Genomic DNA, 14,144 nt, shown 5'->3' with positions numbered 1-14,144 from the left:
ATTGTTAAAAATTATATAAAAATATTGTAAACTTTAATATGGGTAAAATTTGGTTTTGATTGGCTAAAAATGATGATTGTTTTTATGATTTAGGATGTAATATCATAATAGTTCAACCCTTAAAACCCACCCTTAAGAACATTACAATTTTTATAAGTAGATAAATCTATACAGAAAAAAAAGTAGAATTAAAGAATTACAAAAACATTTATTTACACAAAAATACGAATTTACAAATATGTAGAAGTACAAATACAAATAGTTTTTAAGTCATCTTCCAGTATACGAGCCAGTTCTGAGGTATTATACATGCATTGAAAATGTTTCATAAGCAAACTATTCGAAAATTTGGAAAAAGAAATTCGTTTTATAAACTTAGCTTCTTCATTTTTGGCGATAAAAAGTTTTTTCAAAAATGATTTTGTAGTATTTTTGAAGAGCTATAAGACTGTGTTAATTAAATTCGGTTAGATCCCTTAGTTTTTAATTGGGGTGAGTTTAAAGGGCTCGAATAAGGGGGTGTTTGCTCGTAAATAGAGGTTTTAAACAGCTATATATCGCTAACCATTCACTGCAATGAAAATATATGCACAATATAATTTTAACTATTAAAAAAGCTACAATTTAGTTGTCTTGTCTATTATTTTTTTCTCATCTTCAGTATTTTCGGAGATATTTTGAAGTAAAAGGTAAGAAATACGAAATTGCAAAAAATCAATTTTTCTTTAAACTCCAATTTTTCTAAAATTAGGCCTTTTAAATAGGTCAATCTTCTTGGGTGTATTGAAAATACAAATATACAAGGAATTACAGAAAGGTGAAGACCAATTTTTAATTAGGAAGGTAGTTAGGGGGTTATTTTCACTGATTTTTTTCGTAGAGAAAAGCAGGTACCGACCTTTTTTTGATCATAAGTCGCTCTATTTTCATGGTAGAAATTTTTTATTATTAATCTTTGAAAGGTTTAATTGTATGCTTGAAAAAAGTTTAAGTTTTCCTCGAAAAATGCAAAATGTTCCCGTTATTTGGCTTTGAATATTTCAAATTATGCATTTGACGAGATAAGCTAACTTTTAACATGCCGTATTTCCATTTGTATTGGTCATAAAGATAATATAAAAAAAGAATTTAGTTTGTGTTACTAAAAGATACAATTTTGTTATCTGCAGTTTTTTTTATTAAATGCGTATTTTTCGAGGTATTCTCAAAAAAACCCTCTAAAAAAGTCGATTTTTTCGACGAAAAACTGTTACTTTCAAGCTCGAATAACTCGAAAAATATTAGTTTTACGAAAAAAATGAAAAAAACATTTTTTTCTTAGAAATACTTTTTACATCGATTTACATGGTTAAAATCTAATAAAAAATTCCCACCCCCGAGATGGGGTGGCAACTACCCCCTAGGTTTTAACGTACAACGGCATGATATAGAAAATGATAATTGGACTATTCCCTACCTTCTGTGAAAATTTCAAGTAAATCCATGCTGGACGAAAAAATTGCGAGCCAAAATGCTTCATTTCCTCGACTAAAAATAATGTTACTGACTGTTGTACCTATTGAATGTAATACGTGTTAGAGTCTTCCAGACTACATAAGATGCAAAATGCTCCAATTCCCAAAATTAATTTTTTTTCGTTTTTTTACGTTCTATCTGATTAAAAAATAAGACAATTTTAGTTCACCACCCCCTCCTCTATCTCTACCACAATATACATATTTTCGTTTGAATTTTTTTTCGGTAAGTTGCAATCAGTTTAAACATTTCAAAAAATTCACGCGCATAATAGTTGATGCTTTTACAAACCTTATTTATTTTTATAGACCCGTTGGTGGAGTGTAGATAACCCAAAAATGCGTTTTTTAAGCATACATATAACTTTTTTTGAGATGTGTGCATGTCTTATTTTTTTATTTTGTTTATTTTATAATATAAAAACATTTGAAAACAAATATATTATTTTTTCAGATTTTTCCGTAAGGTGCGTCACTTCAAAAATCCGAAAAACTGTTTTTAGGTGGTTTTTGAGCGATTTTCTCCAGTTTATAGACTTTATAATAACCATGTTTTGAGTTTTTGCATATTTTGAAAAAAACGTCGTTTTTTGTGGATTTAACGGTGGTTCGCTCAATAATATCCTAAACAGCTCATTAACTTCAAATTATATAAATCCTATAATAAAAAACCACAAAAATAAAACCTATAAAAACAGTTTTTATAGTTTTTGGAGGTGGCGTAAGTACCTTACGGAAAAACATGAAAAAAATCAGAAATATATTTTTTGATAAAATACACAAAATAAAACAGGTTAGACCTGCAGCCATCTCAAAAAAAAGTTATACGCTTTTTTCGAAAAAAAAAAGATGCATGTTTAGGTTATAGTAGTCATGCATAAAAAGAGAGATATGTGGATAACAACTGATAGGTTTATGGTAGTTGGGGGTAGTTACCCCCGAGGAAGGGTTGATTAAGTTAAACACTATTTACCAGACATATATTTATTTGCCAACACTAAATATGCCAGTAACGAGTTGGTGGACAAAGTCGATATTCTAACTACATTGATGTCTAAATAATGAATGATGAGTAATGAATGATCTCTTTTACTTTCTTCGTATCTATAAATAAACTCGTAATTGTTTTTATTATGATTGCCGACACCGAATCGACCGTGGAATACTCATAATATCAAAATAGCTGACTAGGGCGTTCTCGAAACGAGTACCCTACATTGTGAAATCAATGTCACCTATTTATTTTACTATAAACCATAATGTTTGTGTAAGACCTTTAAAAATTAAATCGATATAGATTAATCTTATTTCTTTTGATGCTAATATAAATCCTGTACAGGTTGACACCAAAATTAGTCTTCTATCAACCTTGTGCGCAAGCAAGATTTAGAGCTGGATACGGAGCAAATGATAATTTGCAAAACGTTGTTAATTTAAATAAAATCAGTGAGTTTAATAGACCTCTAATACTTGTCTTTGTCAATTTTGAAAAAGCATTTGACACGGTCAACCAAAGTGAACTGCTCCGTGTTGAAACGCAATATATAGAATAGACTACCGATATATCCTCATCGAATACATTTATGCCCATTATACAGCTTATGTAAGACTCAATAAAGATACTCGGACCTTTCGTATCGACGGAGGCGTCCGGCTAGGAGACATAATGTCTCCTAAATTGTATACAACTTCGCTAGAAACTGCCTGTAAAATAATAGATTGGAACCAGAAGATCAGCACGGCATCAATGTCGATTGAAACTTTTTAGATGATCTTAATTTTGCAGGTGACATCGTTCTCATTGGATACAGCTTTAAGCAGGCGCAGATAACACAGGCCAACGATGAAAAAGCTTTTTTGATAAAATTATCTCTATCTTACGTATTTTAATGTGCTGAGCCCGAAAAGCATATTAAAAATGCTGTATCACTTACCATTCTTTCATGATATTGGTGGTCTAATGAATGAGTTTGTTATTGAGTATAATATAATAGGGATGATTGCAGGCTTTTTATAGACTATTCAAAAACAAGTTTCTGTACTCTTAGACAATGAGAACACTTATGCTTCACTTCCTATTGCTCATTCAGTCCATATGAAAGAGACATATGAAAATGATAAAAAAGATCAAGGCAGGTTTTGCTTATATTTGATTCAGACTTGGACCACCATCTCCATATAGCTATTTCAGCATCCTTATGCCTCATCAGTGAAGCTCAGAAGTCTCAACTCTGAAGAAAATACAAACAATTCTGCCAATTTAAGGCAAACCATCGCAATGCAATGAACCCACCTCTGAGACGCAATTTAGCGACATCTCTCGTATTACGAGGAAAACAACGAAAAACCCCAGATACAAAGTTTGCTACCTTTTAAACAATTAGAATAATTGAAATAAAAATATAATAAACAATATTTTAAATCTAAGACTTTTCGTTAATAAACTGCTTTCTGGCTGCATCCCGTATCTCCGGATTTTACAATATATAATCACAAGAGACGACGAAAGTAGGAGAAAGCAAATAGAGGACGCTTAGGCCACACATTTACCTTCCCCTCGTCAAGGAAAAGGACCGAAAGACACTTTCTAAATACTCAAACTGAGTAAAGATGAAAAAGATAAAAAAGATCAAGGCAGGTTTTGCTTATATTTGATTCAGAGTTGGACCACCATCTCCATATAGCTATTCCAGCATCCTTATGCCTCATCAGTGAAGCTCAGAAGTCTCAACTCTGAAGGAAATACAAACAATTCTGCCAATTTAAGGCAAACCATCGCAATGCAATGAACCCACCTCTGAGACGCAATTTAGCGACATCTCTCGTATTACGAGGAAAACAACGAAAAGCCCCAGATACAAAGTTTGCTACCTTTTAAACAATTAGAATAATTGAAATAAAAATATAATAAACAATATTTTAAATCTAAGACTTTTCGTTAATAAACTGCTTTCTGGCTGCATCCCGTATCTCCGGATTTTACAATATATAATCACAAGAGACGACGAAAGTAGGAGAAAGCAAATAGAGGACGCTTAGGCCACACATTTACCTTCCCTTCGTCAAGGAAACGAACCGAAAGACAGTTTCTAAATACTCAAACTGAGTAAAAATGAAAAAGATAAAAAAGATCAAGGCAGGTTTTGCTTATATTTGATTCAGAGTTGGACCACCATCTCCATATAGCTATTCCAGCATCCTTATGCCTCATCAGTGAAGCTCAGAAGTCTCAACTCTGGAGGAAATACAAACAATTCTGCCAATTTAAGGCAAACCATCGCAATGCAATGAACCCACCTCTGAGACGCAATTTAGCGACATCTCTCGTATTACGAGGAAAACAACGAAAAGCCCCAGATACAAAGTTTACTACCTTTTAAACAATTAGAATAATTGAAATAAAAATATAATAAACAATATTTTAAATCTAAGACTTTTCGTTAATAAACTGCTTTCTGGCTGCATCCCGTATCTCCGGATTTTACAATATATAATCACAAGAGACGACGAAAGTAGGAGAAAGCAAATAGAGGGCGCTTAGGAAAAGGAAAAGGACCGAAAGACAGTTTCTAAATACTCAAACTGAGTAAAAATGAAAAAGATAAAAAAGATCAAGGCAGGTTTTGCTTATATTTGATTTAGAGTTGGACCACCATCTCCATATAGCTATTTCAGCATCCTTATGCCTCATCTTATGAAAATCTTGTCACAATTCTACAGAAAATCAGTTATTCAGCTCAAAATTGGATGATCTGTCGAGATTTAAAAGTTGTTTGCATGCTACTTGGTCAACAAAAGGGATCTACAAATTTTCCATGTTGTATTTGTGAATGGGACAGTAGAGCAAAAGATAATCACTGTTCCACAAAACAGTGGCTCATAAGAAATGTTTTAACACCTGGCGAGAAGAACATTTTGTACAAAACATTGGTTGATCCAAAAAGATCCTCCTTCCACCTCTACACAAGTTGGGCTTAATGAAACAGTTTGTCAAGGTCCTGCCTAAAGATGGAGAATGTTTCAAGTTTTTGAGTGGTAAGTATCCCCATCTATCAGAAGCCAAATTGAAAGAAGGTGTTTTCATTGGACCAGATATTCGTAAAATGATGTTTGACTCCACCTTTGAAATCAAGATGACTACTAAGAAAAAAGAAGCTTGGATTGTATTCAAAAAAGTTGTAACCGAATTTTTAGATAATGTGAAAGATCCTAACTACGAGCTTATAGTAGCTAATTTATTAGAGTATCCCAAGTTTAAAGACTTGGGATGTCTAATGAGCTTCAAAATCCACTTTTTGCATAAACATCTTGAATTTTTCCCTGACAATCTGGGTGATGTCAGTGAAGAACAAGGCGAACGATTCTACCAGGATATCAAGGCGATGTAGAAACGATACCAGGGATGTTGGAACACCAACATGATGGCTGATTACTGTTGGTCACTTCATCGGAAAGAAGAGAGTGCCTCGCATAAAAGAAAAAGCTACTTGAGAAGTTTTACAAAAAAAAAGAGAAAGAAAAACAAAAACATTTACCCCTGAAATGATTATACAGACCTATACTATTATAAGATAAGAATTAGATAAAAGGAATTATTCAAATAATTATCTATCATTTTGATGTATTTCGGTATTTTGTCTTTTTCAAATTATTAAAATATAGAATAAACCAGTTTTATAAATCTTTTTCCTTGTTGGTCTGTGTAATGCTCCAAGAGCTTCATTCTGTTCCAAAAAAGTCTTAAAATAATTTTTTCGAAAACACAATGTATTACCAATTTATTCCACAGAAAAAAAAATATCTCAGTTGAAGACACGGACATCGAGACACGGGCGTTGAGCCATTTGGTCCCTACAAGTATTTGGATCATCAGATTAGATTAAGTCGAGACAACCAAACAATCGAGCTGAAGAGAAGAATAAAGCTTGGGCTGCATTTGCAAATACGAGGGACATTTATTAGGTCAAAGATTCCAATGTGTCTAAAACGAAAAATATGTTATCAGTTGCTACTCACCGTTCGTAATGTAAGGGCATATACTTCAGATAAGCAATCCACGTGCCCTGTGGGGAGTCATACTATGCCAAAGGCCATTTCTATAAGAATTTCATCCATCGCTTGGATTTATTAATAATAATGTACTTAACTTTAACATAGGTATTTTTAAAACATTTAAAGGGTTTTTACCCATGTATTTTTGGTGGCTCAGCATGTGATTAGCCTGTATCAGCACTGATAATGATCTATTTAGATCGAAAACATTCTGTGATTTAGATTTAGCCCTTTAAGGGTTTATAATAAATATGTATATATAGGGCAGTCAATGAGGGTATCTGGCTCCGAATTTCATTCTACTACACTTACTAAATACTTTCACAGTAAGTAGGGAATAAATAGCTCAAAAAACAAAGTCTACCCTACGTACTAAGGCGCTTTTATCTTGGGAGCGGTTTCCACCCCTTCAAGGGTGTGGAAATTTTTTTGGTCAAAATAATTACGGAAGTGGGTAGAGAACCTAATTCTAAGCAAAAACTCTTCTATATTGTTTTGTTGAAAACTCAATACTTTGTGAGTTATTCGTGGTTGAAAATAGGCCATTTTCATTGAAAAATGACACCTTTTCTGACGATTTTTTGCGAATACCTTAAAAACTATGCATCTAACTAAAAAAAAACTATATAAAACATTTTTGTAGCTTATAAAAAAACAACGAGATTCGTTCCTTCATAAATCTTTTAGTTATAATACAAATAGATATATGGTAGCTGAAAAGAGTTTTTTTTGTGCATGCTCAAATCGGTGTATTCAACTTGAAATAACAGAGAAACGGTCGATTTTAGGTGTATAGTGCTACCAATACCTTTTGTAGTGCTTGAAAAAAAAAGACTAATGTACAGTTTTAGATAAAAAATTTGTTTTTGTTTTTCATTACTGTTTCTCTTATTATTTTGAAGTTAGATACATGGAAAAAAAGGAAGATTTTTAAGAAAATTTAAAAATGATTTATAGTTTACAATTTGATCTTATTTTTTTCAAAAACCATTCATTTTAAACCCGTCCAACTTTTTGAACATAGAAATAACACTATAATAAAAGGTAATGTAGAAGGAAAACGATGCATTTAAATTCTGGTGGATGAGGGGTTAAATATACTTCTCATATTTTCTTAAAATACATTAGTCATCAATCTTTTTGCAGCTTATCTCGCTTAGTTTGAATGTAATCGACATTTAATATTGCTCATTTTGAAGTACGTTTTAAGCCCTGCAAAAGGTATTCGTAGCATTATACACAAAAAATTGACCGTTCCTCTGGTATTTCAAATTGAATACACCGATTTGAGCATGCACAAAAAAAAACAAACTCTTTTCACCTGCCATATCTCTTTTTGTATTATAACTAGAAGATTTATGAAGAAACGAATCTCTTTGTTTTTTTTATAAGCTACAAAAATGTTTTAAATAGTTTTTTTAGTTAGATGCATAGTTTTTAAGGTATTCGCAAAAAACTGTTTGAAAAGATGTTACGTTTCAATGAAAATGGCCAATTTTTAACAACGAATAACTCAAAAAGTATTGAGTTTAAAAAATATATAGGACAGTTTTTACTTAGACTTAGGTTCTCTAACCAGTTCCGTGGATATTTTAACCAAAAAATTTTAGAACCCCCATGAGGGGTGGGAACCTCCCCCAAGATAAAAAACGCCATAGTAAATAGGGTAGACTTTGAATTAGGAGATAAGTAAAGGTTATTCCCAAAATTTCATTAAAATCCATGCAGTAGGATAGAATTCAGAGGTAATGGGTCTATTGAATAAAAAGAAGTATGGGATTCTACTTACAAGTATTTAAGTATTTACTTAATACTAATTGAATAAAATCATTTCTTTAATGCTTTTTTCAATTACTATTAAGTAAATACTTAAATACGAGGAAGTAAAAGCAAATAGTTCTTTTTATTCAATAGACCCATTATCCTGTTCTTGCTCTAATTGACTGGCGTACCTTTTATAAAGGATTTTTCAATAACTTTTTTATTTTATCAGTGCATACTGCCAATGACGACCTATGGTGCAGAAACTGGTGGTTTCTCTAACTACCTGATAGAATTCCTAATTTTATAATACTATACGCAAAAGTAGTAGTATTAAAGTATTATAGTAGGAGTATTAAATCAAGGATCGGATTTAATGCCCGATATAACAAAATCAGAAATCAAAGAGGCTCTGAAGAAAATGAAAAATAATTGAACCCCAGGTGAAGATGGAATAGTATCAGAAGCACTAAAAATTGGAGGAAATATACTACTTGAAAAAATTAAACAACTTTTCAATATCTGCCTTCACAACGCCAATATTCCAACAGACTGGAACAACGCTACTATGATTCTATTACACAAAGCAGGAGACAAAGCCAATTTAGAGAATTACAGACCGATTAGCCTCCTCAGCCATTTATATAAGTTATTTACGCGAATAATAGTTAAGAGAATGGAAAGAAAGTTAGAGACTTATCAACCAAGAGAACAGGCAGGATTCCGAAAAAATTACGGAACAAATGACCATCTACAAAGTATAAAAACCCTGATAGAGAAAGTAGTGGAATACAATAAACCCCTAGTTCTAGTTTTTATCGATTTTCATAAAGCCTTTGATACAGTTGAACTTAGCAAAATATTACAGGCGCTTAAAGAATGCAGGCTAGATTATAGGTATACAAAATTATTACACAAAATATACTTACAGGCAACAACCACTGTCAAATTACATACTAACAGTAATCGCATAAAAATAGAACGGGGGGTTAGACAAGGAGACCCAAATGTCACCTAAACTTTTTAATACGGTCTTAGAACATGCTTTCAAGAGTTTGGATTGGATGACAAAGGGAATAAAAATAGATGGAGAATACCTAAACAACTTACGTTTCGCCGATGATATAGTCATAGTAGCTGAGGATCTAGGTATGGCAAGAGAGATGGTACAAGAACTCGTTGTAGCTACAGAAAATGTTGGTTTAAATATAAACATCTCAAAAACAAAAATAATGACAAATTTGGTACCCAACCAGAACATCAGTATTGGTGGGAAGGAAATAGAACTCGTAGATAGATATAAATACCTGGGACATGAAATTACGATTGGCAGGGATAACCAGACTCATGAGCTGAATAGAAGAATCGGTCTTGGGTGGGCAGCATTTGGAAAACTGAGAGAAACTTTTAAAAGTGAGTTACCCACATGTCTAAAGAGAAAGGTATTCGATCAGTGCGTCCTCCCAGTCTTGGCGTACGGATCAGAAACACTTACCTTAACTAAAGCCTCGGCTACCAAACTAAGAGTCACGCAGAGAAGAATGGAGCGGTCAATGTTAGGAATAACTCTGCGAGACAAAATCAGAAACGAAGAAATCAGGAGAAGAACAAAGGTGACTGACGTCATCGAGAGGATAGCCAGGTTGAAGTGGAGATGGGCAGGACACGTAGCCAGAATGACAGATGGGCGATGGACGAAGAGGTTATTGGAATGGAGGTCAAGAGAAGACAAGAGAAGCGTCGGTCGACCGCCTACAAGATGGACTGACGACTTAAGAAAGGTAAATAAAAACTGGATGAGGGCGGCGCAGGATAGATGGGGTTGGAAACGAGGGGAGGAGGCCTATGTTCAGCAGTGGACTTTTGAGGCTGGATGATGATGATGATACGCAAAAGATCAGGAGTAGCAGATGCTATTGAAATAATAACAACAGTAAAATGAAACTGCACGTCATGTAGCAAGAGTAGCAAGCAGATTCTGATCAGTAGACGACAAGGATTTTGGAATGGAGACCCCGATTATAGTAACAGAGGTCGACCCCCCAATGAGATGAACCGATGACATAAAACAACTAAATATTGTCAATATCAATATCGTCTACTTTAAAATGAACAATATACAGGGTGGGGCATTAGTGTGACAAAGTCCAATTTCTCGTTTGTCGTAAAAGATACGAAAAAAAGTTATTTAGGTAAAAGTTGGGGTACAGATAGGACTATCATCTAAAAATATTTTTAAATATACAGGGCCACCCGTATTGACAGGCTGACACAAACTTATGTTTTTTTAAATGAAACACTCTGTATATTTTTACATTTTTCGATTCTCCTCTATGCCTTCTTTAAAAAATATAAAGTTTTGTAATATTATACGAAGTAGTTTAAAAGATAATTACGTTTTTTTTTGTTAATTTCTTAGCAATATTCATACCCTGTAGAATTGTAGTGGCTTGATATTAAAATTTCTATTTATGTTCAAACGATTTTTAATATAGTCTACTATTGTTAAACGTTATTAATATAGCGATACTTTATTATACAGGGTTGGTCGAAACTCGGAATGAGTATTTTCTTGTCTTAAGAGTTTTCTTAAATGGAACACCCTGTATTTTAGTATTGTAATGAAATTATATTTAATGGAACTTTTTTATTTCCTAACCATTCCCTATACCTAAGTGCTTTAATTTGTGAGTAATTCGTGATTCTTTAGGCCAAACAATAATTCCAACAAAAGTGAACTTTCATTAGGCGGCCTTGAAAATATTAAATCAAAAATAATTTTTCGGAAAAAAAATACATATAAATCTAGACTGATCCTTAATTTATTAATATAGATTGAGATATCAAAATACATTCGTAGTTATGATTGTTGATGCGTAAAATACTCATAAAATCATACAATGTTTTACCTAGTTGGCTGTGACATTAAATTTGGGTTAAACATTTGACATTATACTATTTTTATAGTTCTAGTTGCTTTGTTACCATTACTAATATAATTTTTTTAATAAGTAACTGATTAATATGGTTTTTGTGCTAGAACTGTATAACAAAAATGTGCTACTAGCAATAGGAATTTATCTTAAGCCATTCTCTGATAGACGGCAACCAAGAAGGGAAACTTTTGAAAGTTTATTAGAACGGTTTCAACGGACTGGACACTTAGATTATATTAAGTGTAATTAAATGTAATCCTTAGTGTCACTGAATATCTGCTTATCAGTACGACCGTTCTCATAATCTAAGGGTCAAGTCTGTTGAAACCGTTTTAGTATACATACTTTCAAAAGTTTCTCTTCTCGGTTGTCGTCTATCAGGGAATTGCTGGCGATAAATTCTTATTACTAGTAGCACATTTTTGTTATACTTTCCTAGCACAAAAGCCATACTAATCAGTTCCTTATTGGAAAACGATGAAAACTAGTATAATGTCAAATGTTTAAGCAAATTTAGTGTCATAGCCAACAAGATAGAATATTGTACGTTCTTATTAATATTTTACGCATCTACAAGCGTAACTACGTAGATTTTTGATATCTCATCCAATATTAATAAATTAAGAGTCAGTGTCAGTCTAGATTGATACGTATTTTTTTTTCGAAAAATTATTTTTGATTAAATATTTTCACGGCCACCTAATAAAATTTCACGTAATTTTTGTTGCAGCTAATGTTTGGTTTAAAGAATCACGAATAACTAAAGTACTTAGGTGCAGGGAATGCTTAAGAAATAAAAAAGTACCATAAAATATCATTTCGTTACAATATTAAAATAAGATTTAAGAAAACTCAGAAAATACTCATTCCTAGTTTCGACCAACCCTGTATACTAAAATTAAAAGTTTGGCTATATTAATAATGTTTATAACGGTAGTAGACTATATTAAAAATCATTTGAACATAAATAAAGCTTTTGATGTCAAATCACTACAATTCTACAGGGTGTGAATATTGTTTCGAAATTAACAAAAAAACGTAATTATCTTTTAAACTACCTCGTATAATTTTACAGAACCCTATATTTTATGAAAGAAGGCATCGAGGAGAATTAAAAACTGTAAAAATATACAGGGTGTTCTATTTAAAAAAACATAAGTTTGTGTCACCCTGTCAATACGGGTGGCCCTGTATATTTCCAACCCTATCTGTACCCCAACTTTTACCTAAATAACTTTTTTTCGTATCTTTTACGAAAAACGAGTAATTGGTTTTTATCACACTAATGCCCCACCCTGTATGTCTGAATTGCCGATTGATTGAATGACTGATTAGAAGAATTTTTTGCCAAGAAACAAAAACAAAATTTGTTTAATTTATTAATGTTTTGTATTTTGACAACGGTTTTCGAAGTGGAAATCAAAACGTCAAATAAACTTATTTTTAAAGAAAAATTATAGCTTATTTTCACAAAAAATACCAAACTGCATAAATATGCCAGAAGAAAATAGCTTCAGAACAATAAATAGGATTCAGGTCTATGTTTAGCAGTAGACGTTGGAATTTTTAGTATTGATACACACTTTAGATTTTAAAATAAAATTAACTATAATGGGTAATAAAAAATTAAATAAACATACTTACTTTGACCACCTCTACAGCAAATATCTGAGTTCCATCTATGATAACTTAAAGAAAAACAACAAACTAGTTTAACACACAAGTCCGTTTTTCACCTTTCCAACACTTCACCTTTCCATACCACTATTTTCGGCAATAAAACTAAAATTTTCAAAACGTTAATTATATTTTGAAGTCGATATAAAAAATATCGTTTGAATTTTAAAACTACGAGTATCTACCTGTAACAAAGCGTAACCTAATCGTACCAATTCTTGGGAGCTGAAAGTGAGAGTAACGAATGTACTACTGAGGTTCTCGCCGGTTCTTAGTTTATGTGAACCTGTCACTTTGTTCTCTTCGTCTTGTACTGAAGGAATAAAATGTAGGAAGGGATGATGAGGAAATGAACTTGTACTTCAATTATTTGATTATATGATTAGGGCACATATTTGGAATTTTTCGACACGAGCCTTTCTTCGAAGTGTGCAACGGCGGAGTTGGGCAAGTAGTTTTATTAGGAAAATATGTAAATCTTATTGCCAATAGCATTTTACGTTTTGTAATTATTGGCAGGCTCATTGTAAGATGTATAATATAATACTAAGCAACATATTTACTATATTTACTATATATAAGATTATAGTGTTTTGGTTAAATACTTACCCCGGAAATGACAAAACTTTTTATTGAAAATGCTCAATTAAAAACAGGATAAATACCGAAAATTTGTATCTATGCAGACCGTTGTATTATTTGAAATGAGTGTCGATGACGATTTAAATAAACTGTTTACCCAGATATGAAAATACGAAACGGACGAAGCTTAGGAAAATATTCCAACAACGCATCTCAGTTTACCCATCTGAATCGTTATCATTGTGTACTCTAATACAGCGTATGGTGTAAAACAAAATGAAAATAAACGATTTCGTTTTGATTCAAATCGAATCTCTTGCCATCCCCTGACACGTGTTTCTAGGTTTACCTGTTATCATCCCCCGTGTGGAGGCGGGCCGCTCAAATAGAATACCTCCACAGCTTCTCCTGCTCATCGTAAAAGGCGACAAATTGGAGCAGCTGTCCTCTGTCCTTCAACCTAGCTCCTAACCTGTCCCTGTGTGATAGTTATTACCCCCCAACTATCATACGACACCCACCCCTACCCAACATACATGTCCTGATACCCAAACCTATACCCGAGGAGAAAACCTCGACGAATATAAAAACCAGTGGAGGAAACCACTGAAAACAAACGGAT

The 14,144-nt window shown here is 32.7% G+C and overlaps 1 protein-coding gene across 1 annotated transcript in view; it reads right to left on the bottom strand.

Annotated features, from left to right (window-relative positions):
• Positions 1-13,306, bottom strand: part of LOC114329238 (glucose dehydrogenase [FAD, quinone]-like) — a 168,882-nt gene extending 155,576 nt beyond the window's left edge. The window contains exons 1-2 of the mRNA XM_028278281.2: positions 13,126-13,306; positions 12,908-13,045 (exon numbers count right to left, since the gene is read on the bottom strand). The gene's annotated coding sequence lies outside the window, so the exon portion shown is untranslated. The remainder of the gene's footprint in view (positions 1-12,907; positions 13,046-13,125) is intronic.
• Between the last annotated feature and the right edge of the window lie 838 nt (positions 13,307-14,144).

The sequence above is a fragment of the Diabrotica virgifera genome, chromosome 3 (genome assembly GCF_917563875.1).
Source record: "Diabrotica virgifera virgifera chromosome 3, PGI_DIABVI_V3a".
In the NCBI taxonomy this organism is placed as follows: domain Eukaryota; kingdom Metazoa; phylum Arthropoda; class Insecta; order Coleoptera; family Chrysomelidae; genus Diabrotica; species Diabrotica virgifera.
The sequence above is the reverse complement of the archived record's forward strand: the minus strand, read 5'-3'. Positions and strand labels throughout refer to the sequence as shown.